This window comes from Manis javanica, chromosome 5, assembly GCF_040802235.1.
Source record: "Manis javanica isolate MJ-LG chromosome 5, MJ_LKY, whole genome shotgun sequence".
In the NCBI taxonomy this organism is placed as follows: Eukaryota; Metazoa; Chordata; class Mammalia; order Pholidota; family Manidae; genus Manis; species Manis javanica.
This window is the reverse complement of record NC_133160.1, coordinates 58,517,676-58,545,657: the sequence shown is the minus strand read 5'-3', so window position 1 is coordinate 58,545,657 and position 27,982 is coordinate 58,517,676. Positions and strand designations below refer to the sequence as shown.

General features: G+C 34.3%; 1 long non-coding RNA gene and 1 pseudogene across 3 annotated transcripts in view; one reads left to right on the top strand and one right to left on the bottom strand.

Annotated features, from left to right (window-relative positions):
* Nucleotides 1-27,982, bottom strand: part of LOC140849778 (uncharacterized) — a 317,738-nt gene that overhangs the window by 272,001 nt on the left and 17,755 nt on the right. Inside the window, exon 3 of one of the 3 annotated variants that reach the window (XR_012131964.1) lies at nt 18,719-18,939. The exons of the other annotated variants lie outside the window; for them this stretch is intronic. This is a non-coding gene — a long non-coding RNA (uncharacterized lncRNA). The remainder of the gene's footprint in view (nt 1-18,718; nt 18,940-27,982) is intronic. 3 annotated transcript variants of the gene reach the window in all.
* On the top strand, nt 23,510-23,614 carry LOC118966999 (U2 spliceosomal RNA; annotated as a pseudogene).

Here is a 27,982-nt window from a genome sequence, read left to right as displayed (position 1 = left end):
AGATAAGGATGCGCACTCCCCACTTTTATTCAACATAGTTCTGGAGGTCCTAGCCACGGCAATCAGACAACACAAAGAAATAAAAGGCATCCAGATAGGCAAGAAGGAAGTCAACTGTCCCTAAAGAATCCACTCCAAAATTACTAGATCTAATATCTGAATTCAGCAAAGTTGCAGGATACAAAATTAATACACAGAAATCTGTTGCATTCTTATACACTAAGAGAAATCAGGAAAACAATTCCATTTACAATTGCATCAAAAAGAATAAAATACTTAGGCTACCCCATAATAAAAAATGGTTTAATAAAAATATCAATTTCTCCACTTCAGCCTAACAACTTCAAGAGGATATCACTTTTATGGCCTAGATAGAAGCCTTTTAATTCTCATTCTAAGAAGAATAAGTAATTTAAGAAACAAATATTTCAGATGAAAGACTTTTAAAATGTTCTCTTTATGTTCATTCTTTTCTCCCCAAGGATAGGCTCTTTGCTTACTTCAAAGTAAGATGTAGTGGTTACACTAACTCAGCTGGAAATGGATTAATATTCTGTTTTGCCCCTTCATCCTTGAAAGTTTATTTTTAATTTTCTAGTCTCCTTCCCTTTGTAACAATTGGAGAGGAGAAGGTACACATAGTGCCTTTAAAGACAGTCACTTTGATAAATGTTGTTAATTATTACCTGTGGTGCAGGAATATAGCCTAGACATGAGATCTGTATTTGGAAAGAAACGTGCAGTTCATCTACATAAAACAAAATGTCATATTAAGGAAATAATGCATGTCAAATAAAGACCAACATTCATCTGAGTTAAACTCAAAGTTGTTTTTTCTGCATAGAGCCACTGTTTTGACTCAGTATAGAATTAAGTGAAGACTAGAATGATTGCCATAATAAACCATATTGTTAAGGCGAATTGGAAAGTATAATGAAGAAATTTAATATTTCATACATATCTATTTTTATACTTTACATAAGCATGAAAGCTACTGATTTCTTCCTTTATATATATTTATGGCAGTGACTAACATTATGTGGCTAATTATACTCTTAATTGTTATTGGTTGTATGTACTATATTGATAGCTATATAAGTTTTTTAACCACAAAGTATAGTGTTTTTTCAATTTTACAGTTTTTTTATTATTTTATATCAGGAACAAGACAAGGATGCCCACTCTCCTCACTTCTATTCAACATAGTTCTGGAGGTCCTAGCCACAACATAGCCATTTGCTTTTTCTCCATATTATTTTGTGTTTTAATGTGTTTGTTTTATTACACCAGTTATTGCAGTCAGATTATTACATGTGGAAATAGATTTTCTTAAAACACATCAGTAAATAATGTTGTGTGGCTTTGGTAGAAATTAATTAAATGTAATCATAAGGAGTATTTCTATTTAGCTGTCATTATATGGCAGCTGTCAAACCCCATAGTAGAAGAAATTAAAGAAACACTGTAGGTAGTAAGTGAAAAGGTATTTTCACAAAAATTACCTTGTTTGTATGCGTGTTTGTGTGTGTGTGTTTTTTTTGATATGTTGCTTTTCATTGAAGTATACTTGATAAACAGTATCATATTGGTTTCAAGAATACAACATAGTGATTCAATGGCTACCTATTTACATTATTAAATATTCGCTTGAACTAGTATAGTTACTCTCTATCAATGCAGAAAGATGTTACAAAACTATTGACTATGTTCTCTATACTGGGCTTCCATCCCTGTGACTAATTTACATTATGACTGATATTATGTGCCTTTTTATCCCCTTCATCTGTTTCACTGACTCACCTCAAATTCTCCCCCATGGAAACCACCAGTCACTTCTCAGTGTCTATGAGTCTACTGCTATATTGTTAAGTTTGTTTTGTATCGTTTTTAGATTCTACATACAGGTAAAATCATACAGCCTGTTTCATTTAGCAAAATATCCTCTAGGCTCATCCATGTGGTTTCAAATGGTATCATATCTATTATTATGGTGAATAATATTCCATTGTAAATAAAGGTGGGTCTATAATAGTATATGTACCACCTCTTCTTTATCCATTCATCTACTGATGGACACTTAGGTTGCTTCCATTAGGGTTATTGTAAATAATGTGCCAGTAAACTCAGGGATGGATATATCTTTTTGAATCAGAGATTCTGTTTTCTTCCAGTTAATTCCTAGAAGTGGGCTTAGTGGGTTGCATGGTATTTCTACTTTTATTTTATTTGCATAACCTCCAAACTGCTTTCCACTGTTGCAGTATTCCCACCACCAGAATAGTAGCGTTTCCTTTTCTCTATATCTTCACCAATACTTGTTATTGTATTTTAGATAGTGGACATTATAACTGGTGTGAGATGATAGTTCACTGTGGTTTTGATTTGCATTTCCCTGCTGATCTTCAATGTGGAGCATCTTTTCATGTGCCTGTTGACCGTCTCTATATCTTTTTGGAAAAATGTGTATTCAGGTCTCCTGCCCATTTTTCTAATCAGGGATTACTTGCTTTTTGCTATTGAGTTGTATGAGTACTTCATATATTTTGGGTGGTAAACCCTTATTGGATATGTCATTAATGAATATATTATCCAAAACTGTGTTGTTTGTTTTCCTGATGGTGTCCTTTGCTGTACAGAAGCTTTTTAGTTTAATGTAGTCCCACTTGTTTATATTTGCTTTTGTTTCTCTTGCATAGGGAGATGTGCCCAGAAAAAAATTTCTCATGCTTACGTTCAAGAGATTTTTGCCAGTTTTCTTCTTCTAAGAGTTTTATGGAAAAAGAGAGAGGGTTAAAGATGGCAGTGTGAGAGGAGAGACAGAGGCTTCCTCCTAAAACTGCATAAAATTTGAAAATTTAATTGGTGCAACTAATTCTGAGAGAGCAACAGGAAAGAGGACAGCAGACACCTGGAGAAAAGATCAGACCTCAGCGAACGGGGAAACGTATCAGAGCTGTGGCTCTGTGGGACCCGAGCCCCTCCCCCACCCCAGCTCACTGGCGGGAGGAAGACAAACGGAGCAGAGAGGCAGAGGAAGACTTGGGACCGCTGAATCCCTAGCTCCGCAGATCTGCTCTGGGAGCACAAACCTACATTTCATGGTGCTTTCATGAGACTCGCATGACTACTGGGTTGGAAAGTTAATACAGGCAGAGTTCCTGGGGAGACTGGGATTCCAGCTGATTGTGGAAAGCAGGGATCCATATCTGGCTGCTCTGGGACAAAAACTTATACCTGTGTGACTGGCCCACTGGCTCAGGCAGTGGAGACAGGCACAGCAGCCGGGAGGCAAGGAACAGCTATTTCCTACCCCCAGGCATCAGTACCACTCCCCTGCAACCCCCGACATTGCTTCAGGGGCTCAGAAGCTCCAGAAGAGAGCTTCTGGATTCTAGAGGGTGCCATATACAAACATGAAACGCCAAAGGAACATTGTCCAGAGTAAAATTGTTAATACAACTCCCGAGAATGATTTAAATGATGTGGACCTCATGATTCTTCCTGAAAGGGAGTTTGAAATAAAAATCATCAACATCCTAATGGAGGTACGGAAAGACATCCAAGAACTCAGGAGTGAACTCAGGTCAGAGATACAATCATTAAAGAACATGATGGAAGATATTAAAAGCAGGTTGGATACAGTGGAGGAGACAATAAATGAAATAGAAAGTAGAGAAGAGGAATACAAAGAACCTGAGGCACAAAGAGACAAAAGGATCTCTAAAAATGAAAGAATATTGAGAGAACTGTGTGACCAATCCAAGCAGAACAATATTAGCATTATAGGGATACCAGAAGAAGAAGAGAGAGAGAAAGGGATAGAAAGTGTCTTAGAGGAGGTAGTTGGTGAAAACTTCCCCAATCTGGGGAAGGACATAGTCTGTCAGGCCATGGAGATCCACAGATCCCCCAACACAAGGGGCCCAAGGAAGACAACACCAAGACACATAGTAATTCAAATGGGAATGATCAAGGATAATGACAGACTGTTAAAAGCAGCCAGAGGCAGAAATAAGATCACATAAAAAGGAAAGCCCATCAGACTAACATCAGACTTCTCAGCAGAAACCTTACAGGCCAGAAGGGAGTGGCATGATGTACTCAATGCCATGAAGCACAAGGGCTTGGAACCAAGATTACTTTATCCAGCAAGATTATCTTTTAAATTTGAAGGAGGGATTAAACAATTTCCAGGTAAGCAAAAGCTGAGAGAGTTTACCTCCCACAAACCATCTCTGTACTCTATTTTGGAGGGACTGCTATAGATGGAAGTGTTCCTAGGGTTGGATAGCTGTCACCAGAGGTAGTAAAACCATGGTAGGGAGGGTGGAGCAGCTGATTGTGAGGCAAATGCAAAATTAAATTGACTATCCCCAAAGTCAATCAAGGGATAGAGAAAAAGTACAGAAGTTGATACCTAATATATAAAGAATGAAGGAGGAAGAAAAAGGAAGAGAAATAGAAAAGAACCTTTAGATTGTGTTTGTAACAGCATACTAAGTGAGCTAAATTAGACTCTTCGTAAGGAAAGTAACCTGGAACCTTTGGTAACCACGAATCTAAAGCCTGAAATGGCAATAAGTACATACCTATCAATAATCACCCTAAATGTAAATGGACTGAATGCACCAATCAAAAGACATAGAGTCACAGAAAGGATAAAAAAACAAGACCCATGTATATGCTGCTTACAAGAGACTCACCTCAAACCCAAAGACATGGACAGACTAAAAGTCAAGGGATGGAAAAAGATATTTCATGCAAACACTAGGGAGAAAAAAGCAGGTGTTGCAGTACTAGTATCAGACAAAATAGACTTCAAAACAAAGAAAGTAACAAGAGATAAAGAAGGACATTATATAATGATAAAGGGCTCAGTCCAACAGGATTATATAACCATTATAAATGTATATGCACACAACACAGGAGCAAAGCATATGTGAAACAAATACTAACAGAACTAAAGGAGGAAATAGACTGCAATGCATTCATTTTAGGAGACTTCAACACACCATTCACTCCAAAGGACAGATCAACCAGACAGAAAATAAGTAAGGACACAGAGGCACTGAACAACACACGAGAACAGATGGACCTAATAGACATCTATAGAACTCTACACCCAAAAGCAACAGGATACACATTCTTCTCAAGTGCACTTGGAACATTCTCCAGAATGGACCACATAATAGGCCACAAAAAGAGCCTCAGTAAGGGCAGAGCCAAGACGGCAGTGTGAGTAGAGCAGCAGAAATCTCTTCCCAAAACGACATATATTTTTGAAAATACAACAAAGTAAACTCTTCCTAAAAGAGAGACCAGAAGACACAGGACAAGAGCCAGAACACATCCACACCTGCGAGAACCCAGTGCCTCATGAAGGGGGTAATAAGATATAAGCACCGGCCCGGCAGGAACTGAGTGCCACACACCCTAGCTCACAGTGGGAGGAGAGGAGTCAGAGTGGTGAGGGAGAGGGATCCCAGAACTGCTAAATACCCAGCCCCAGCCATCGGCACCAGAGCACAGACACAGTGCATGTGTGGGGTGTTGGAAACTAGGGAAACAGGACAGTAAGACCTGTGAGCGGGTCCCTGCAGACGTTGCCACAGGGACAAAGAAAAGCGAGTGCTTTTTGGAAGTCTTAAAGGGACAGGGACCCCACTGCCAAACAGAAACATCCTGGGACACTTAGTTCAGCAGCAGGGAATCTGGGGATCTCTGGGCACTCTAAACTCCTGGGCAGCAAGGAGCACAGAGGCCATTCACAGATATAAATAGCCTCCTGGCTGTTCCCCCTCCAATGTGGCTCCACAATATCAGAGCAACAGCCCGAGGCAGGCCACGCCCACCGCAACAGCAGAGATAAACTCCATAGCAGCCGGGCAAGAATCAGAAGCCTTTTCTGCATGCAGCTGCCCAGCACAAGCCACTAGAGGTCACTATTCTCCAAGGAGAGGAAGGCCACAAACCAACAAGAAGGTAAGTTCTTCCAGCCATCACTCGTGCCAGCTGTGCAAACTATCTCTATCACCATGAAAAGGCAAAATTACAGGCAGACAAAGATCACAGAGACAACACCAGAGAAGGAGACAGACCTAACCAGTCTTCCTGAAAAAGAATTCAAAATAAAAATCATAAACATGCTGACAGAGATGCAGAGAAATATACAAGAGCTAAGGGATGAAGTCCGGAGGAAGATTACAGATGCCAGGAAGGAGATTAAAGAAGGAAAAAAAAACTCTAGAAGGATTTATAAGCAGAATGGATAAGATTCAAGAGGCCATGATGGAATAGAAACCAGAGAACAGGAATGCATAGAAGCTGACACAGAGAGAGATAAAAGGATCTCCAGGAATGAAACAATATTAAGAGAACTCTGTGACCAATACAAAAGGAACAATATCTGTATTGTAGGGGTACCAGAAGAAGAAGAGAGAGAAAAAGGGATAGAAAGTCTCTTTGAAGAAATAATTGCTGAAAACCCACAAACTGGGGGAGGAAATAATCGAACAGACCACGGATATACACACAACTCCCAACAGAAAGGACCCAAGGAGGACAACATCAAGACACATAATAATTAAAATGGCAAAGATCAAGGACAAGGAAAGAGTTTTAAAGGCAGCTAGAGAGAAAAAGGTCACCTATAAAGGAAAACCCGATCAGGCTATCATCAGACTTCTCAACAGAAACCTTACAGGCCAGAAGAGAATGACATGATATATTTAATGCAATGAAACAGAAGGCCTTGAACCAAGGATACTGTATCCAGCACGACTATCATTTAAATATGAAGAAGAGATTAAACAATTCCCAGACAAGCAAAAGTTGAGGGAATTTGCTTCCCACAAAACACCTCTACAGGGTATTTTAGAGGGAGTGTTCTAGACGGGAGCACTCCTAAGACTAAACAGATGTCACCAGAGAAAATAAAATCACAGCAAAGAAAGCAGACCAACCAAACACTAACTAAAGGCAAACAATAAAATCAACTACCCACTAAAAGCAGTTAAAGGAAACACGAAAGAGCACAGAATAAAACAACCAACATATAAAGAATGGAGGAGGAGGAATAAGAAGGGAGAGAAGAAAAGAATCTCCAGACAGTGTATATAACAGCTCAATAAGCGAGCTAAGTTAGGCAGTAAGGTACTAAAGAAGCGAACCTTGAACATTTGGTAAACACGTATCTAAAGCCTGCAGTGGCAATACGTACATATCTTTCAATAGTAACCCTAAATGTAAATGGACTGAATGCACCGATCGAAAGACAGAGAATGGATAAAAAAGAAGACCCATCTATATGCTGCTTACAAGAAACTCACCTCAAATGCAAAGACATGCACAGACTAAAAATCAAGGGATGGAAAAGCAGATTTCAGGCAAACAACAGAGAGAAGAAAGCAGGGGTTGCAGTACTAGTATCACACAAAATTGAATTCAAAACAAAGAAAGTAACAAGAGATAAAGAAGGACATTACATAATGATAAAGGGCTCTGTTCAACAAGAGGATATAACCATTCTAAATATATATGCACCCAACACAGGAGCAGCAGCATATGTGAAATAAATACTAACAGAACTAAAAGAGGAAATAAAATGCAATGCATTCATTTTAGGAGACTTCAACACACCACTCACCCCAAAGGACAGATTCACTGGGCAGAAAATAAGTAAGGACACGGTGGCATTGAACAATACACTAGAACAGATGGACCCAATAGACATCTATAGAACTCTACATCCAAAAGCAACAGGATATACATTCTTCTCAAGTGCACATGGAATACTGTCCAGAATAGACCACATACTAGGTCACAAAAAGAGCCTCAGTAAATTCCAAAAGATTGAAATTCCACCAACCAACTTTTCAGACCACAAAGGTATAAAACTAGTAATAAAGTACACCAAGAATACAAAAAGGCTCACAAACACATGGAGGATTAACAACATGCTCCTAAATAATCTATGGATCAATGAACAAATTCAAATAGAGATCAAGGAATATATGGAAATAAATGACAACAGCAACACAAAGCCACAACTTCTGTGGGACACAGCAAAAACAGTCTTAAGAGGAAAGTATATAGTGATTCAGGCACAAGTAAAGAACAATCCCAAATGAATAGTCTAATATCACAATTATCAAAACTGGAAAAAGAAGAACAAATGAGATCTAAAGTCTGCAGAAGGAGGGACATAATAAACATTAGAGAAGAAATAAACAAAATTGAGAATAAAACAATAGAAAAAATCAATGAAACCAAGACCTTCTTTGAGATAAATAAACAAAATAGATAAGCCTCTACCCAAACTTAAAAAGATAAAAAAGGAATCAACACACATCAACAGAATCAGAAATGAGAATGGAAAAATCATGACAGACTCCACAGAAATACAAAGAATTATTAAAGACTACTATAAATACCTATATGCTAACAAGCTGGAAAACCTAGAAGAAATGGAGAACTTCCTAGAAAAATACAATGTTCCAAGACTGACCAAGGAAGAAACACAAAAGTTAAACAAACCAGTTATGAGCAAAGAAATTGAAACGGTAATCAAAAAACTACCCAAGAAAAAAACCCCTGGGCCAGACGGATTTACCTCAGGATTTTATAAGACATACAGAGAAGACATAATATGTATTCTCCTTAAAGTTTACCAAAAAATAGAAGAGGAGGAAATACTACCAAACTCATTCTATGATGCCAACATCATCCTAATACCAAAACCAGGCAAAGACCCCACCAAAAAAGAAAACTACAGACCAATATCCCTGATGAACGTAGATGCAAAAATACTCAACAAAATATTAGCAAACCGAATTCAAAAATACATCAAGAGTATCATACACCATGACCAAGTGGGATTCATCCCAGGGATGCAAGGATGGTACAACATTCGAAAAACCATCAACATCATCCACCACATCAACAAAAAGAAGGACAAAAACCATATGATCATCTCCACAGATGCTGAAAAAGCATTCAACAAAATTCAACATCCATTCATCATAAAAACTGTCAACAAAATGGGCATAGAGGGCAAGTACCTCAACATAATAAAGGCTATATATGATAAACCCACAGCTAAAATCATACCAAACAGTGAGAGGCTGAAAGCTTTTCCTCTGAGATCGGGAACAAGACAGAGATGCCCACTCTCCCCACTGTTATTCAACGTTGTACTGGAGGTCCTAGCCACGGCAATCAGACAAAACAAAGAAATTCAAGGAGTCCAGATTGGTAAAGAAGAACTTAAACTGTCACTATTTGCAGATGACATGATATTGTACATAAAAAACCCTAAAGACTCCACTCCAAAACTACTAGAACTGATATCGGAATTCAGCAAAGTTGCAGGATACAAAATTAACACACAGAAATCTGTGGCCTTCCTATACACTAACAATGAACTAACAGAAAGAGAAATCAGGAAAACAACTCCTTTCACAATTGCATCAAAAAGAATAAAATACCTAGGAATAAACCTAACCAAAGAAGTGAAAGACCTACCCTGAAAACTACAAGACACTCTTAAGAGAAATTAAAGGGGACACTAACAAATGGAAACTCATCCCATGCTCTTGGCTAGGAAGAATTAATATCGTCAAAATGGCCATCCTGCTCAAAGCAATATACAGATATGATGCAGTCCCTCTCAAATTACCAGCAACATTCTTCAATAAACTGGAACAAATAATTCAAAAATTCATATGGAAACACCAAAGACCCCGAATAGCAAAAGCAATCCTGAGAAGAAAGCATAAAGTGGGGTGGATCTCACTCCCCAACTTCAAGCTCTAGTACAAAGCCATAGTAATCAAGACAATTTGGTGCTGGCACAAGAACAGAGCCACAGACCAGTGAAACAGAATAGAGACTCCAGACATTAACCCAAACATATATGGTCAATTAATGTTTGATAAAGGAGTGGTGGACATACAATGGGGAAATGACAGTCTATTCAACAGATGGTGCTGGCAAAACCTGACAGCTGCATGCAAGAGAATGAAACTGGACCACTGTCGAACCCCATGCACAAAAGTAAATTCAAAATGGATGAAAGTCCTGAATGTAAGTCATGAAACCATAAAACTCTTAGAAAAAAACATAGGCAAAAATCTCTTAGACATAAACATGAGTGACCTCTTCTTGAACACATATCCCCAGCCAAGGAAAACAAAAGCAAAAATGAACAAGTGGGACTATATTAATCTTCAAAGCTTCTGTACAGCAAGAGACACCATCAATAAAACAAAAAGGTACCCTACAGTATTGGAGAATACATTTGTAAATGACAGATACGATAAAGGCTTGACATCCAAAATATATAAAGAGCTCACCCACCTCAACAAACAAAAAATGAATAATCCAATTAAAAAATGGGCAGAGGAACTGAACAGACAGTTCTCCAAAAAAGAAACTCAGATGGACAACAGACACATGAAAAGATGCTCCACATCGCTAATTATCAGAGAGATGCAAATTAAAACCACAATGAGATATCACCTCACACCAGTAAGGATCGCCACCATCCAAAAGACAAAGAACAACGAATGTTGGAGAGGTTGTGGAGAAAGGGGAATGCTCCTACACTGCTGGTGTGCAAGTAAATTAGTTCAACCATTGTGGAAAGCAGTATGGAGGTTCCTCAAAATGCTCAAAATAGACTTACCATTTGACCCAGGAATTCCACTCCTAGGAATTTACCCTAAGAATGCAACACTCCAGTTTTAGAAAGATAGATGCACCCCTATGTTTATCGCAGCACTATTGACAATAGCCAAGAATTGGAAGCAACTTAACTGTCCATCAGTAGATGAGTGGATAAAGAAGATGTGGTACATATACACAATGGAACATTATTCAGCCATAAGAAGAAAAAAAATCCTACCATTTGTAACAACATGGATGGAGCTAGAGGATTGGCTCAGTGAAATAAGCCAAGTGGAGAAAGAGAAATACCAAATGATTTCACTCATCTGTGGAGTATAAGATCAAAGGAAAAACTGAAGGAGCAAAACAGCAGCAGAATCACAGAACCCAAGAATGGACTAACAGGTACCAAAGGGAAAGGGACTGGGGAGGATTGGTGGGTAGGGATGGATAAGGGGGGGAAGAAGAAAGGGGGTGTTATGATTAACATGCATAATGTGGGGGGTGGGAGACAGGGGAGGGCTGTGCAACACAGAGAAGACAAGTAGTGATTCTACAACATCTTGCTATGCTGATGGACAGTGACTGTAATGGAGTTTGTGGGGAGGACTTGTTATAGGGGAGAGCCTAGTAAACATAATATTCTTCATGTAATTGTAGATTAATGATAACAAAAAAAAGTGAAAGAAGAGGGGATTACTCCCTGATAGGATAAAACTAACTGCAAATCAATGATTAATGCATGCTTTACGTATCCTTAATTTTGATCTTTAATTTTGTTAATGTGGTGTATCACACTTATTGATTTAGGAATATTATGCCATCCTTGCATCCCTGGAGTAAACTCCACATGGCTGTGATGGATGATCCTTTGGATGTATTTGTGAATTCTGTTTGCTAATATTTTGTTGATGATTTGTGCAGCAATGTTCATCAGGGATTTTGGTCTATGATTTCCCCTTCTTTTGTATTCTCTTTGTCTGTTTTTGATATTAAAGTAATGCTGTCCTCCTGGAATGAGTTTGGAAGTACTCCCTTCTCTTCAGTTTTTTGGAATACCATAAGAAGAATAGGTGTTAGATCTTCTTGAAATGTTTGACATAATTCACCTGTGAAGTTCTCTAGTCCTGGACTTTTATATGTGTGGAGTTCTTTGTTTATCAATTAAATTTTGTTACTAATAATTGGTCTGTTCAGATTTTGTTTCTTCCTGGGTCAAACTTGTACACTTGTAGGAATTTGTTCTTCTAGGTTGTCAATTTATTGGCATATAATTTTTTGGAATTCTCTAACATTTTTTTGTTTTCTGTGGTAACAGCTGTAACTTTTCCTTTTTCATTTCTAATTTGTTTATTTGTGTCCTTTTTTTTTCATAATTCTGGCTAAGGTTTTGTCTACTTTATCTTCTCAAACAAGCAGCTTTTGGTTTCATTGATTTTTTTCTATTGTGTTTTTCTTTTCTATTTTATTTATTTCTTCCCCTTTCTACTTTCTACTTTCCCTCCTTCAATTAAGTTTAGTTTCATTTGTTCTTTTTCTAGTTTTTTCAGTTGTGAGACTAGATTATTTATTTGTGATTTTTCAAGTTTCTTGTATAAGGCTTGTATTGCTGTCTGCTTCCCTCTTAGAACCATTTTTATGGTATTCCACATACTGAACTCTTGTGTTTCCATTTTCATTTGTCTCCATGTATTGTTTGATGTTCTCTTTCATTTGTTCATTGATCCATTGATAATTTGGAAGTGGTTGTTTAGCCTCCATGCGTTTGTGGGTTTTTATGTTTTTCTTCATGTAATTGATTTCTAGTTTCATACCAATGTGATATGAAAAGATGCTTGATACAATTTCAATATTTATGAATTTATTGAGACACTTTTTTTGTCATCATATGTGATCTATTCTGGAGAACTTTCCATGTCCTCTTGAGGAAAATGTGTATCCTGCTGCTTTTGGGTGGGATGTGCTGTATATATTTTTAAGTCTGTCTAGTCTAATTGTATTTCTTTGTAACATATGATCTGAAAAAGCCTTTAAAACAAGCTAGAATGGCTAGAGGGAACTTAAATATAAAAGTGTTTACATATTGAATAGTTATTGAATCCTGTATACACTCTAAATAAAACACTAGAATAACAATAGAAGTAATTAAAGAAAGCATTAGAATCTGCAGTTTTTCAAATTTGAGAAAGCCTAAGAGAATTAACTCACTACTATAAGAGAAACAATAAAGTGATTATATTCTCAAAGGAAAACAAAATGAAAATTTTTTTTTAAAAAGTAAAATTTAACTTCAATATCTAGAAATGCAGAGAGCACGGATATGTTTTATAGATAAATAATAAAGGCTATAATTGAGCATTGGAAAAAATCCATAAAAATATAAAAATGAACTAATTCAGGTTTAAATGCTCTCAAAAACAGAATTCGATTTCAAAATACTGAGAATAGTATTTTGGAAAGATTTTCTTTGAATCTGTTTGACTTACCTACCCAAACAGGCAAAGAAAAACAGACAGGAAAATTAATTTTGGTATGAAAGATTAGGGTAAGCACTATTAGTAAATCTATAGGAAGGAGATGGGATAGGAAGTGCTAAATGGGAACAAGGGAATAGTTACATTAATATGTTCAAGAGTAGTCTCATTTATGTGTTAATATTATTAGAGTTGAAGAAAGTGTTCCCTGTAGCATATCTGGGGGGAAATTCTAGTTAAAAGAAACTAATAGCATAAAGGTCCTGAGATAATACATGGTTGGCATGACTGAGAATGACAATACAGAGCAGAGTGGTTGAAATGGAATAAAAGGCAGAAAATAGTGAGATAGAAAGTAAAAAAAAAAGAGCAAATGGAGGGCATGCTGAGACACAGAAAAAAATCTTTTAGGCATTATAGTGCAGTGTAGGGAAAGAATGGCTGAATTCTGAATAAAGGCAGGGAAGGTATTGGACAGTTTCAAGCAGATTTATGTTTCAATTTTCAGGGAATCATTTTGGATGCTAAACTGAGGGTACATTTTAGAGGGATAGGGCAAAATCAGTGAGAACACTTGAGAAGATGCTATAATAATTGAGGTAAGATACAGTGGTGGTTTAGATTAGGATGTTAGCAATAAAGATAGTAAGAAGTAATTGGACACTTGATATATTTTAAAAGTAGATTTAATATGATTTAATAATCATTTGATATGGCATTTAGGAGAAAGAATATGAAAGAAGAGGAGAACATAGGACAACTCCAAGTACTGGATTCTGAGAAAGTTAAAAAATAGGGAAATGAACCAAGGATGTGAAAGACCTGTACTCTAAAAACTGCAAGACACTGATGAAAAATGTTCAAGATAACACAATTAAATGGAGATATATTCCATACTCATGGATAGGAATAATTAATATTTTTGAAATGGCCATACTACCCAATGCAATCTACAGATTAAATACAGTCTCTATTAAAATACCAACAGCATTTTTCACAAAACTCAAGGAAAAGTCCCCAAAATGTGGTATGGAACCACAAAAATCTTGAGTAGACAAAGCAATCATGACAAAGAATAGAGGTGGAAGTATCATGCTCTGTGACTTCAAACTGTACCACAAACCTAGACTAATCAAAGCTGTATGGCACTGACACAAAAATGGACACAAAGAACAATGGCATAGAATAGAGACCCCAGAAATAAACCTGTTCTTAGATGGTCATTTAATTATGCCCGTTGGTCTTTAGGTAGACAAGTAAGATGATATCTAGATTACTCTAATGAGCAAAAGTATATGTAACTGAAGAGAGTAGCTTTTTAAAAAAATCTGAGCTACTTGTGTATGTGCCATGAATTACAGCTGTCTAAATGGACAAAAGGATTCTTGAACCATACAAGGTTTTCCAATCTAGGAGCTTTACAAGTGTCTTAGCTTTTTTGTTAAGTACTAAAAGCCTGTACTTACAATCATTATGAATAAGTCTAATTTTCAAGATAATAGTTTCAGGTATTTCAAGCTGAATGTTTGAAAAATAATTCCAGTATACTAGATAGATTAATAATTTGCAAATACCTGGTAGGATTCTTGGAAACATTTGCTCAGAAAACTAATAATATATGTTAATTATGATAATGCTAAATTGAGAATATTTACTGATTATGAAAACTAGGTAGATTTTATTTATCACAGAAAATATGTATTGTTCACTTACTGATTCTCTTACACTTTTCACTATTTTACTATGTATGTCGAAAATCTATAAGTTGAAACTAATCATTGAAAATAGAAACCATATAGAAGAACTCTATAATCAACATATCATTATCTTTATGGTGTTTCAGAGTTTCCTGAGATTCTAATTATACCTATTATTTGGGTAGTAATTTACAATTGATTAAAACATTTTCAAAACTATTCTTCTATAATATGTTTGTAAATAAAATATACAAAAAGGAGTTAATATACAAAATATGTAAAGAACACATACAACTCAACACCAAAAACTACATATATATATATATCACTTAAAAAATGGCCAGAGGACCTGAATACACATTTTTTCAAAGAAGACATACAGATGGCCAACAGGCACATGAAAAAATGCTCAACATCACCTGTCAGCAGGGAAGTGCAAATCAAAACCACAATGAGATACTATTCGACACCAGTCAGAATGGCTAGTATGAAAAAGACAAGAAATAAAAAGTGTTGGCAAGGATGTGGATAAAAGGGAACCCTCATGCACTGTTGGTAGGAATGTAAAATGATGCAACCACTATGGAAAACAGTATGGAGGTACCTCAATAAATTAAAAATAAAAATACCATACAGTCTAGTAATTCCACTTCTGGGTACTTATGCAAAGAAAATGAAAATACCAATTTGAAAAGATGTTTGTACCCCTATGTTCATTACAGCACTATTAACAGGCCAAGATATGGAAACAACCTAAGTGTCCATTAATAGATGACTGGGTAGAGATGAGGTACATAAATGGAATATTACTCAGCCATAAAAAAACAAAAGCTTGCCATTTGTAACAACATGGATGGACCAAGATAGTATTACACTGTGAAATATGTCAGACAAATACAATATTATTTCACTTATATGTGGAATTTAAAAGAAATAAAATAGAAATAGATTCATAAATACAGAAAACTGGTGGTTACTGTAAGGAAGGAAATTGAAGGATAGGTGAAATATGTGAAGGGGATAAAGAGCTAAAAATGTCCATTTATAAAATAAGTAAGTCATGGGGATGAAAAGTACAGCATAAGGTATATAGTCAATAATATTTTAATAACTCTGTATGCAGACAAATGGTAATGTCACCATGGTGAGCATTTCATACCTATAAAGTTGTCAGATAACTACGCTGTACATCTAAAAATAATATATTGTATGTCAATTATACAGCAAAATATATAGTCCAAAGAAAAACCAAAAAACCTGTTCTCCAAACCTGTTCACCATCATTAGGTGCAGAACTCATGATATTGGAGGGACCAGGTCTACTTTTGGCTTAATACTGCATCCATAATCCCTTGCCCACTAGTCAAAAATAATTAAAAATGAACCGAATTATTTACTTGCTTGTTTAGTTCCCTACTTTTGATGTAACTATCCAAGCAACTAATAATAGGGTAAAAATAAAACATTAACATTTTTTCCATCTATATATGTTTATAGCTCTACTTTGAGTAAAATTTAAAGAAATGGCTCTTTATCTTTTTTAAAGAGGAGGATGATTGCATAAATTTGATTTTCACTTTCTAAACAAATGCTGAAAACATACCTGAAAATAACCACTTTAACAATTATCTTAATCTGTTGATATGAAAAAAATGGCTTCTCAGTCCCAAATTCAAGTGACTTTTAGTGAGCTCTTTATATATTAGCCTTTTTGATGACTTAAAAACTCACAGTTGTGTGTGTGTATGTGTGTGTATATATACACACATATATCACAAATTAGTAAGTATGATGCATATAGAATATTTGTGATCTCATCTGGTAATGAATTATCTTTTTTTTTCTAAGTGCCAAATTCAGCAGCAAAACAGGATGAGGGTGTTTTATGAGACGATTAATAAGTATTTCAAGATACTTCTCAATGCCTGAGACATCCCTGTGCTTTTTATAAATCACTCCATAAAAAAACAGTCTAAAGCATCTAGGATATTGTAATATGACCACTTAATTTAGTCACTTAAAAAGGCAATAAAATTTAAGCTTACTGCTGTCATAAATAAGAATAAATAAATACACATATTAAAATAAGGAAGAAGGAAGTTCCAGTTGCTTTTTCTAATCTTGTCCATTGGATATACTCATTGTCATTTAAAATTAGGTAAAGTATAGAGATAATGTTCCATTTATATAATTGGGTATATTTTTAAAATAGGCTTTGGGTTTCCTGTGATAAATCTGAATCTTTATTTCATTGGCATGGCTATCCTTTTCAATTGTCCTTTACAAACACCAAGACTTTTCAACTTTTATTTTGTATTGGGAAAACCCAGTTCCAAACGGTAGTGACAGGCATACCATTAAAATCAGTAAGCCATGTGAAAGTTTTTTTTATTTCTTTGTTTTTTTGGTGCAAATCACACAATATGAATCTTCTATTTAAGCTTCTTCAGTAGCTTTCCATTGTCTCGGGTTAAAAATTCTAATAACTTAGGCTAGCCCTTCAGTATATTTAAAACTTGCTGACCTCTCCTGTTTAGAATTCCCAACCAAAGGCCACAAGAATCGGCAGTCCGTTCCATTGTCCTCAGCAACACCGGAGGCTCAAGCTTATTCAAAGGGCAGTTTACCCTCAACTGGGGACCAATGGTAAAAAATCACAACCTCCCAAAGCAGAACACTGTGGGGGGCTTCAAGAAAGAAGAGCCTTTGAGATGCCTCCCAAAACCCAGACCCCATCAGCAGCTCTTCTACTGCCCCTCAAAGAGCTAACCCTAGATAATGCCACACTCCACTCATTTGTAACACTATTTTAATTGCATCGTTTAAAGGCAAACACAGCTGCTTGTACAATTTTAACCTGGTGGCACCAACAGTATTAGCACTTTATTGTTATTGCAGGTCCACTTTTCTCTTATGGTCATTTGATAAAGTTCTCAAAGCCCCTTTGCATATGCTGCCCTATTTGATCCTGACAATTGCCTTTGTGAGGTCAGCAATTGCCTTTGTGAGGTCAGCAGTGTTTTCCTTATTTCTTCAACATCAGAGTTGAGATTTCAGGGTAGTAGGAGCAACAATATGAACATGACAAGGAAAGTTAAGAACCAAAAGCTCCGAGCCTAAATCCAGCCGTCGTTTTAGTTAACCCACAGAAAATGTGTTTGATTATTATTCATTTCCTGTATTTGTTGAACATCTGAGACAATGTTCTATAGACTGTGACAGCTATAGATTTTGGATTAAATAAAGTATTTCATAAACAAAAAAATCAGTTTTCTCTATATATTATTAAATCTACCATTTGCTATTTTTTTCTAAAACTTGCCTGAGTTTCCTCTCCTTTTACTGGTGTTACTACTTTCTCTCATCATTGCTGATGACTTACTCAACTTAATATTAGTAAATGTTATCTTCAAATGATGAAAAAGTACTAAAATGAAATTTGTACAGTATCACTAAAAAACTAGCCCATGTTCATAGGTTGACTGCACTGACTACCATCATTTAGACATAAAGGAAAAGAAAACAAGTTTAATATAATTGATTGTTCTCAAGCTCACATTTCTACAAATAAAATGGAAGATGGATCTTAAGAATTTAGCTAAACTGCTCCAAAATACTGCTGTGTTAGCATCCATTCAGTGTGGCTAAGCTGCCTGTTGGGGACTTAAGCTGACATTAGCCCCTCAGGTAAGTGCATGCTCTAAATAACAGCCTGCAAAGTCACAGTACTTCATAGCACTCCCACACTGCTCCTGTGACTGCCCTTGTGGTAAGTATTCTCCTCCACAGGCCCAGGACTTCCCCCTTTGCACCCATTAGACAAAGCCCTTCCACTAGCTTTACCAAACACCTGCTCTTTGGGTTTAAATTGACCAATCTGACCTTAGTCTGGGGACCCCAAAGCACTCCAGCCTTGCACTCTAATAAAAGCATGGGCTCCAGATCCTGCTGTTCTCTCTGCAGGCATCCTGCCTGGACTTCTGCACGGGTGGTCCCTCAAGGCATGCTTTGTACTTCCTTCAGGACTTGTAATAAACTTTTCTATTTCAACTCCCCTGTGATCTTCTGTTGACTGTGGCTCACCGACTGACCTCTGGGCTCTCCTGAACAAATGTTAATTTAACAAAGTCAAAATAGGTTAAATTTCTATATATAGCTTAATTTATTTTATGCCTATGTACATGGTTAAAATATTCCTTATAAAGTACTTCACTTGAAGTTATACATTATTTGGGGGACAGGCAAAGTTAAACAGAGATTATAGAGAAAATACTGAATCCATGTTGAATTTACTAATTTATTATGCCAAAAATATTCACAAGATGGAAGCAATAAATGGAGACTCATAGAAGTGAAATGTATAAAAATTACCACTCTTGATCAAATCTAAGACATTCTCAGTTAAAGACGCATCTCTTTTACATGTATGACTACCAAAAAAGTTGTGCTAATTAAGCAATGTCACAGTGTCTTAATGATGCACTTTCAAGATGTCTCATCACAGCCTGGTATTGTTTTGAAATTTCTTTCAAAAATTTTCAGGAAATTTGTCAACCTTTTTACCTCCAGTTTTATTACCTAGTATGTTCTATACAATCTTCTTAGAGTCATGAGAGTTCTAAAACATACTATGATTTCAACTATTTGTTACCTTCTTTTCTGAGTCCTGTAAATATTGTTGTTTTGCAAGTAAATATAATTGTAATTATTATAAATTGGCATGTATTTTCTTTACTGATATATCAAATTACTTTCTGCTATATTTTTCCCACATCAGTAGTGTTATATTAATATCCTGTGATCCTTTTTTGCTTCTGTACAATAATACTTTAAATTAAAATGTGAATAATTAATGATAATATTTCAAATATTTTGAATTTTTTTCAAAAAAAAATGAAGAATAAAAATCATTTAACTTGTGGAGATGATGCAACATATAATACAGATTTATAAACAAATACATATAAATTTTACAATAAGTGATAGTAAACAATTACATAAATTTAAGCTTTCTAAACTGTCTATATTAAGCTCATAAAATATACAGGTGAATTTTAACACTTCGTTAAAATTCAAAATTTCATCAAGGGAAATTAGGTAAAAGTGTATAATCCGACATGTTAACATATATTTCTTTCTGAAGGGCAAATATGGAGATATGCAAATATGCATGCTGCTCTGATTACTCTGTTGTACGTTCATTGAAAAAATTTGAGGCAGTTAGGGTAACTTGTTTGCATTATTCAAAACTCAACACATATGACTAAACTTGATCGTATCTTTGAGTCTAAACAGATTATTACCTATTGATAGTGAATGATTGTAGAGCTCTATTTCATGAAAAAAAGTGAATTGTGCACACTATACTTGCTGATTACTTGTGTAAATAGATATATATTTTAACTTAGAGATCAACTTGTTCAAAAAGATGGCTTCCTTATCCTTAACTGTCTCACAGGGCACAGCTATGCTTGTCTTTTTGAGACTTACCAACTTGCTCTTTCATTAAGTTGTCAGTGACACAAAGTGACTCAAACTAAATATTTAATCTTTGTCAAATAAGGTCATATCTTATTGCTCATAATGAAATACGTTAAATATATTCCATTTCCAAGAAAGGAAACAAAGTCCTACCTCTTAAAACATGGGATAAAGTTGCTTTCCTAATACTTACAGAAAGTATGACAAAAAGTTCAAAAACACTTAAAAAAAAATAAACCCTTCAATTCCAAAATACTTTTATTTTATCATTAGCTATTTCCTTTTACAGTATCACACTTATACTCTTGCAAAACAATTTTACTTGGCTTTGTATTCACTTTCTACAACTACTATTTTGGGGGAACATTATTCAAGCTGTTCTATCCAGTAGATCAGAAATATTAACAAGATAGAAAAATGATTCAGTATCATAATTATTGCACAATGTTCATTAACAACAAAAATTACTGAAACACTTTTAACACTAATATTGTAATATCAATTGTGAGTATCTACAGATATAATGATAGACAGGGCAGGGCTCAAGTTTTATAGAGTAAGGACTGAACTTGGGTCCTGCACAGTCACTGAAAAATGTGTTTCCTATTTCCATAACAAAAAGTTGAGCCATCTTCCAGGAGTAGAATGTTATCTAGAGAAAGAATTCTGCTGCTAATGGGCACACAAACAGGACCAAACTAGTCTAAGCCAAGATAGACTCCAGTACTGACCTTTCACTGAGTTTTTCTTCCATTACAATACTAAGTAAAAATCAAGCCCAGGGGTGGAGATTTAACATGCTACTGAGACATGATGTATGAGGAAGTATGTTCTGCCAACTGTGCCTCTGTATCCAAATTCCTTAAATTATGCACCACTACATGTTTAGATGTCATCCTTTTCCTCCAGAAATTCGTTAAAACTCTTCTCCAACCTCTCCTGGGAGAACCAGCCAAAAGATTCCCCCTTTGTGCTGTCTCCCTTGTGTTCAAGCCTATGCCCCAATAAAGCCTTGTCCAAGTTAAACTTGGGAGACTGCTGCTAACTCATCTAGCCTGCTGAACTCAAGACCCTAGGTCACTAAGAGTAACATTTCTGAGATGCTTTTGCCACAAGATCTCTTTTTTATTGGCAAATCTCATACATAACTTTTCTCTGTAGTGTCGTATGAAAATGTTCACCTCTGTTACTTTTGAAATATTAAACAGCATGCAAAAATGGATCATACCATTGATTATGTGTGAAATGTAGCTTCAAATTTGTAAAGACCTTTGTAATGCACTTGGGAAATTTATTGTTTTCAATTATATATTTTAAAAGTTTATTTTTAATCTTATTAGTTGAATAAGTCATAACAATTTTTCTAACTATTCAACAATTAAAAAAAAATATATATATATATATGATAATAAAATTGCAGGAGAAAGACCAAGAGATTTAGTATATCCCTAAGAATGTTGAGCAAAGAAGAAAATTGCACAACAGAAAAAAATGTTAAAAAATAGAGAACAAAGTTATAGTAACTCACATATAGTTAAAAGGAGCTTCAGAAAGAGATAAGAGATAAAGTGTAAGTTAGAAAATTCATCAAACAATAAAATATTTTCCAAATTACAGGAAAATTTGAGTCTTTAGAACAAAAGACAGCTGGTCTCAAGTGTGATGAGTTAAATGAGACATGTATTTTCTATATATTGTTGAATTTTCAGAAAATCCAAAAATAAGTTAATCTTCATATCTCTCAAGAGTCAGGAAGATATATATATATACAAAAGAAATGAACTGGAGTTGCATCAGACCTGTTATCATACAAACCAACCATTAGAAAAACAATAAAGAAAATTACTTTGAATTTAAAAGTCAATACCCAAACAAAAAGCAATAAAATATGTGAGAACAAATCCAAGTATTTATGGATGTGTAAGGCTCAAGTGATTAACTTCTGAAGGAAATTTTTTATAAACAGGAAACAGGAAAAAAATTATGTGGGTTACAAAAAATAGAGGACCTGAATAATAGAATGAAAAGAAATCCCAGGGTGACATTTTAGAATAATCCTTAAAATAATCATTTGTAACTAGAAGATGAATATAATGGACAGAGAATTTTATTTTCAGGAAATGTACAGTAAAATAAATTTCACAGACTAGGTATGCTAAATCATACTCTGGAAGAGTGTCCTAATATGATAAAGAAAGCATGTTTCTTTCCTCAACAAGGAAAAAAAAAATCAACTGGTACTCCACTAGACGAAAAAAGTCATATTACCAAGTTATAGTCCAAATATAAAATAAGTAATATATGGTATGGTTTTTGATACATTTAAATATAAAATATGGATACATCTTTTATATTTAAAACAAATAATTTTGAAATTTTAAAATTGATATCTACAAAAGGAAACTATGGTAACTGAACCAATTCATAAACATTTTAATCATAGACAATATAAAAAATACAGTGCATTACGATACTTTTATCTTTGTCATTGTTCCAAATTGACATGACCACTGAGGGCTATTGCTTGATATAATTTAAATAACATTTTATATTTGGGGTGACTCCTGTAACCAACCACCAACCTGATGAACTTAAGACCTCCTCCAAGCTACCCCTTTATCACCCTTCCGCAACCTCTCTGTGAACTCTCTGGGCTTCTGTGATCTATTGCAATGTTCTTCCTTTGTTTCTATAAGAATGTTACTATATACCAAACAATTATGATATGTCAGGCAATAAAGATTTTCATAACACTTATAAAACACAGAAAGATAAATAACAGATTATTCTATCCAGTGTTCTGGAAATCCTAGGACAGGTACAAACACTTTTGAAAGGAAGTTTATAAAAGTTGTCCATACCTCTAGGCACTTCTATAGAAGTGATCATAACTTTGATTTAAAGAAGTATTCATAATCTCCATTAAATATCAATGGAGATTCTAAATACCAACCTAGTCATCCTTGTCAGCTTGCATATTCTCTGTGGGTCTCATTTCCTCCTTTGGAAAACAGACTAAGATCATCCATGAAAGAGTTAAAATATCAGAGAATGGCACCTGCCCTAGTTTCTGGCACAGAGTGAATAATTCACCATCTTTCCTTTTTCCTCCACTATAATCATTAAGCAATTATAAATTATAGGCATAAACTGAAGAAAACATTATTTGCCACATAATACCATTAAAAATATATCGCTTCTCGGCCTTTTGGCTAAGATCAAGTGTAGTATCTGTTCTTATCAGTTTAATACTATTAAAAATAATTTTGAGTATGCTACACTTTGCCATAAACATTTTAATATACTTTTCTATTAATTTGCCAAAATAAAATTCTGAGGAAAATATTTTTTTTTTATCCACAGATCTAAGTGAAATATTTGGAGTGACATAATACTGTGACATGGTTGGTTTGGTTTTGTAAGCTACCTACATATTTCTAGTTACTGAAAAAAGACAAATGTGACTTGTTTCATAATTTTTTGCTGATACATAGCTTCATCTTGGCAATTCTGTAACTTTTTCAGTTAGGTTTATTTCCCCTCTGGGAGGTTAATGTGAGCATGTGTGCATCCCAGTGGTTCCCCTACTTCAGCTGTTTTTCCTGACAATATACTATGTCTGGTGCTGCTTTGGTCAGGTAACAAGCCAGAATGCCACTGAGTCTCTCTTTAAAATTTTAAAATAAAATAGCATTCTGAAATCTCATTTTTAACATATTTCAATAGTAAGTTTAATGAAACAAAATAAACATAATGAGAATGCATAATATTCAAATCATGTTAAGATGTATACATTTGCCCACATTTAAAAAAATCTTCCTTAAGTACCAAAAATAAATTTTGTTTTCCTTAAATATGTATATTAAACCCTTTATGCTTTGGAAATCTGCTGTGCCAGATATGAGATCAGTCACTTGCCCAGTTAACCTCAGGGGGCAATGGATATCTCAGGGATGCCATTATAATGTTTGACACTAGTGGTGAACATAGAAACAACAGAGTGAATTAAAATGAGAGTGTAGATAAATACACAGCTTTTTCAATAATATCCTTTTGTTTTATTTCAGGAGAAAATGAGTGTTTTTATGCGCAATGAAGTAGTTTTTATGCACTTATTAAAGCAGACCTGATGTTATTACTAATTAAAATAGTAGGAGGCTAATAACTTATTAGAGGTCAAATATATAATATTGACACTAACAAATTAAATGTGAGTAGTTAAATCACATTAATAGATTTAGGGGGTGAGAATGAATGGATTCAGAATTTCCAGATTTTTGTAGCACACAAGCATGAATACACACACAACACTGACTTTTCTTTCCTTTTTTGGTGGGGGAAAGATTGTTTCAAAGAATAAATAGTTATTGTTAAAAATACTGTCTGAAGTAGTGCTCCAAAGTACTTACTAATTACCTATAAACAACAGGAAAAAATTGTCAATATACATCAGTACAAACTATCCTGACAATGAACCTAATGTCAGAATGTGGAAAGCATTTTCACTAAATAAAAGATCGGCATGTCAAAAATGATTGTTAAATTAAAGGATTTATACATACTTCTGTCTGTAAAACAGAATATGCCTTTTCATAGAGTGAATAACTCTAGAAAAAGATAAGAGGTTTTTGTCACTTCAAATGGTAAAATGTAGTGAAAGTAGGACAAAAGACCATAAGGATTATAGGAAATGGTGGGCTGGCAAAAATCAAAACTGCAGGGAGAAAATAATAACTAGAAGTGGCACAGTGCTGAAAAGTATAAATTTTAAAATCTCTCCCAAAGTGCAGAGAAATATTACAGGGACTACTCTTATGGTTTTTCATGGGAAATTGATGTCACCAAAAATTTTATACCTAAATTTCTCTTATTGATTGAAGGCCACTAAACTACACATTCAGATATTTAAGGCCAAGAGCAATATGCAATTTTTCTAACCTTCAAAAAATGTTAAAATCCTAGAGATTGAGAATCCATTAGAGACAATGAGTCTGCAGTAAGTAGGTTCTAAGAAAGTCCTCAAATATCTTTGCCTCCTGGTATTCATGCCCTTGAAGAATCTCCTCTAATTTTGTGTATACAGGACTTACCAACACATTTCTAATGAAAAGAGTATAGCTCATATAACATTGTATCATTAACCAAGATAAAGTTAAGAAAGACTGTGGCTTTCACACTGGGAGTTTTCTACATCTCTCTTGGATCACTCACAGTAGCCCCAGCCAACAGCTTGACTGCAACATCACAAGATCTCAAGCTCGATGTACCCAGCTATGTTGCACCCAGATTCCTTCTCCACACACAGTGCAAGATAGTAAATGTCTTAATAAGTTGTATTTTGGAATAATTTGCTACTCAGTAATAGATAACTAATAAAAGGTCCAATAAGGGACCCAAAATCGTGATTGGTTTTGAATAAAACATTTCATAATAAACATTAAAATCAGTTAAATATGACTAATTTGTAGTTATAATTGTCATGAAAGAATTAAACAAATATTTCTCTTAATATACATACTCTAATCTTGTCCTATACCATATTCTTATAGACTGTATAGAGATAAAAGTTTTAATCACTTAAGTAGTTCTCTTTAAAATTCTTATTACATAATATTCAGTTCTTTCTACTTTATGAGAAGTTTTTATCTTTATGCACATACATTTTTCTTGAGAGATTTTCACGTTTTTACTACTTCAATTTCATGGACTTTATACAAATACATGGACATATTTATGTAACACAACCACATACATATCTGTACTGTAAAAGAACAATACTTCTTGTAGTTAGTCAAGCATTCTAAACTTCAAATATGAGTTTAGTAATAATGACCATTTGGGAAAGTATAGTCTCCATAACTTTTTAAGTTAAGAAATACTATAATCATTTACTATTTCACATTGAAAGATGTTAAATATCTTATATTAGACTTCTCAATATGTTTACTCAGAATTCTAAAATACAATGTAAAGCCTCAGAATTCTAAAATACAATGTAAAGCCTAAATGGATTTAAGAATTTGTGCACTAGTTTTCTCCCATAGAAACAGCAAACCCAATTCAATAAATATAGGCACAAAAATACAAATAAATAAATATACAAAACAGGTATAATAATTCAGCATTATATGGAATTTCATGTGAATAGCTCCATTTTAGCTTATTGGTGCTGTGATTGAGAATTATCATTCAGTCATGTAGTTATAAGCCTGCACTGCAGTAAATTGTATTATATTGCTATTTTAAAGTAATCTCTTACATAGCATGCATTTTTATTAATATTTCTTGTGTTTACTATTCTGTTTAGCATTGAAGTACTTACAAAACATTTATTCTTTGTCTTCTTCGCTATTAAGTAACTGTATTCTATTTAAATATACCTAAAATATTTGACTATTTAATGAAAAAATATTTTAGACCAAACTTTTGCATTTCATTTAAGCAATAATTAAAGAGAAAGAAAAACAGAAAGAAAAAAGTCATACATATTGAAAGATTAGGAAATTTTTTCTCAGAAACTTATTTAAAATCATCCATAACTGCTTCAAACTTCCACTCTTAATGTCTATTTGAATAACATATTTGACAATAGATATTAAAAATCTGCCATAAAACAAAGTTCACTTAGTGAACCTTAATCTATGACCATTTAGCCAAAGCATTTGAAACACCTGCAGAGCTCCATGTTTTGTACAATAAAGCCAAGCTTTTATAATAAAGTTATATTAAAAAGCATTCTCACTTTTTATATTTTAACACAGTAAAACACTGACATAGATATTAGTTTAATATATTTCCTAATGAGGTCCTTTACATACTAGATATTCAACAAGTTTCTAATGAAATAAATAGGTAGTCAGTTAATAGGCTCTGATTTAAACTTTTGATACAATAAATAATCTTCAATTAGCAATGTACAATATTACCAATAATTTTTAAAATGCTATTCTATATTTTAATGTTAAAAGAATCCACCACCACATGGTTGATCTCAAGCCAGTCAAATACCTAGGTAAATGGCAACTACTTTAATGATGCTTTCAAATTTTATCTAATAATACTTACTATATATTACCTTTAACCTTAAGGAAAAAAGTTCTTGGTCTGTGTAAAAATATTTCACTTAATGAATTGCCTAGTCAAATTTCAATTTCAGGTAACCATGTTGTTTAGTTACAATAAACAATGAATTAAAATCATTTTTTAAAAAAAGAACTATGTTGTTTTAGAACACTTTAATAAAATACATATATTCTTATCAATAATAATTAAGAATACTAAATCCTGAAATAGCTCTGCAGCCATGAAGTTGTAGGAAGTAAAGTGAAAACCATTTGACATGATACAGAGACAATTGTTACTCAGGTTGATTTCTAAAAAGAAATTGTGAAAAGTATGATTTAATGCCTAGATTAATGTCTCAGTGGCACTGAATATTAATTGATTTTAAAATAATTATCATCAACCCACTTTGGCTATTTATTTATTAATAGGGCATGTCTAATTCTCATGATTAGAACCATGGGAATTAAGTTGAAATTTAAAATAAAAAGGAGTTAACTAGGGGTTTGGGGTTTAGAACATTATTTGCTCATATATTAGACTTTGTTGATGTAACTGACTAATTATCAAAGTTCAATGAATCTATCCATTTTAATAGTGAAA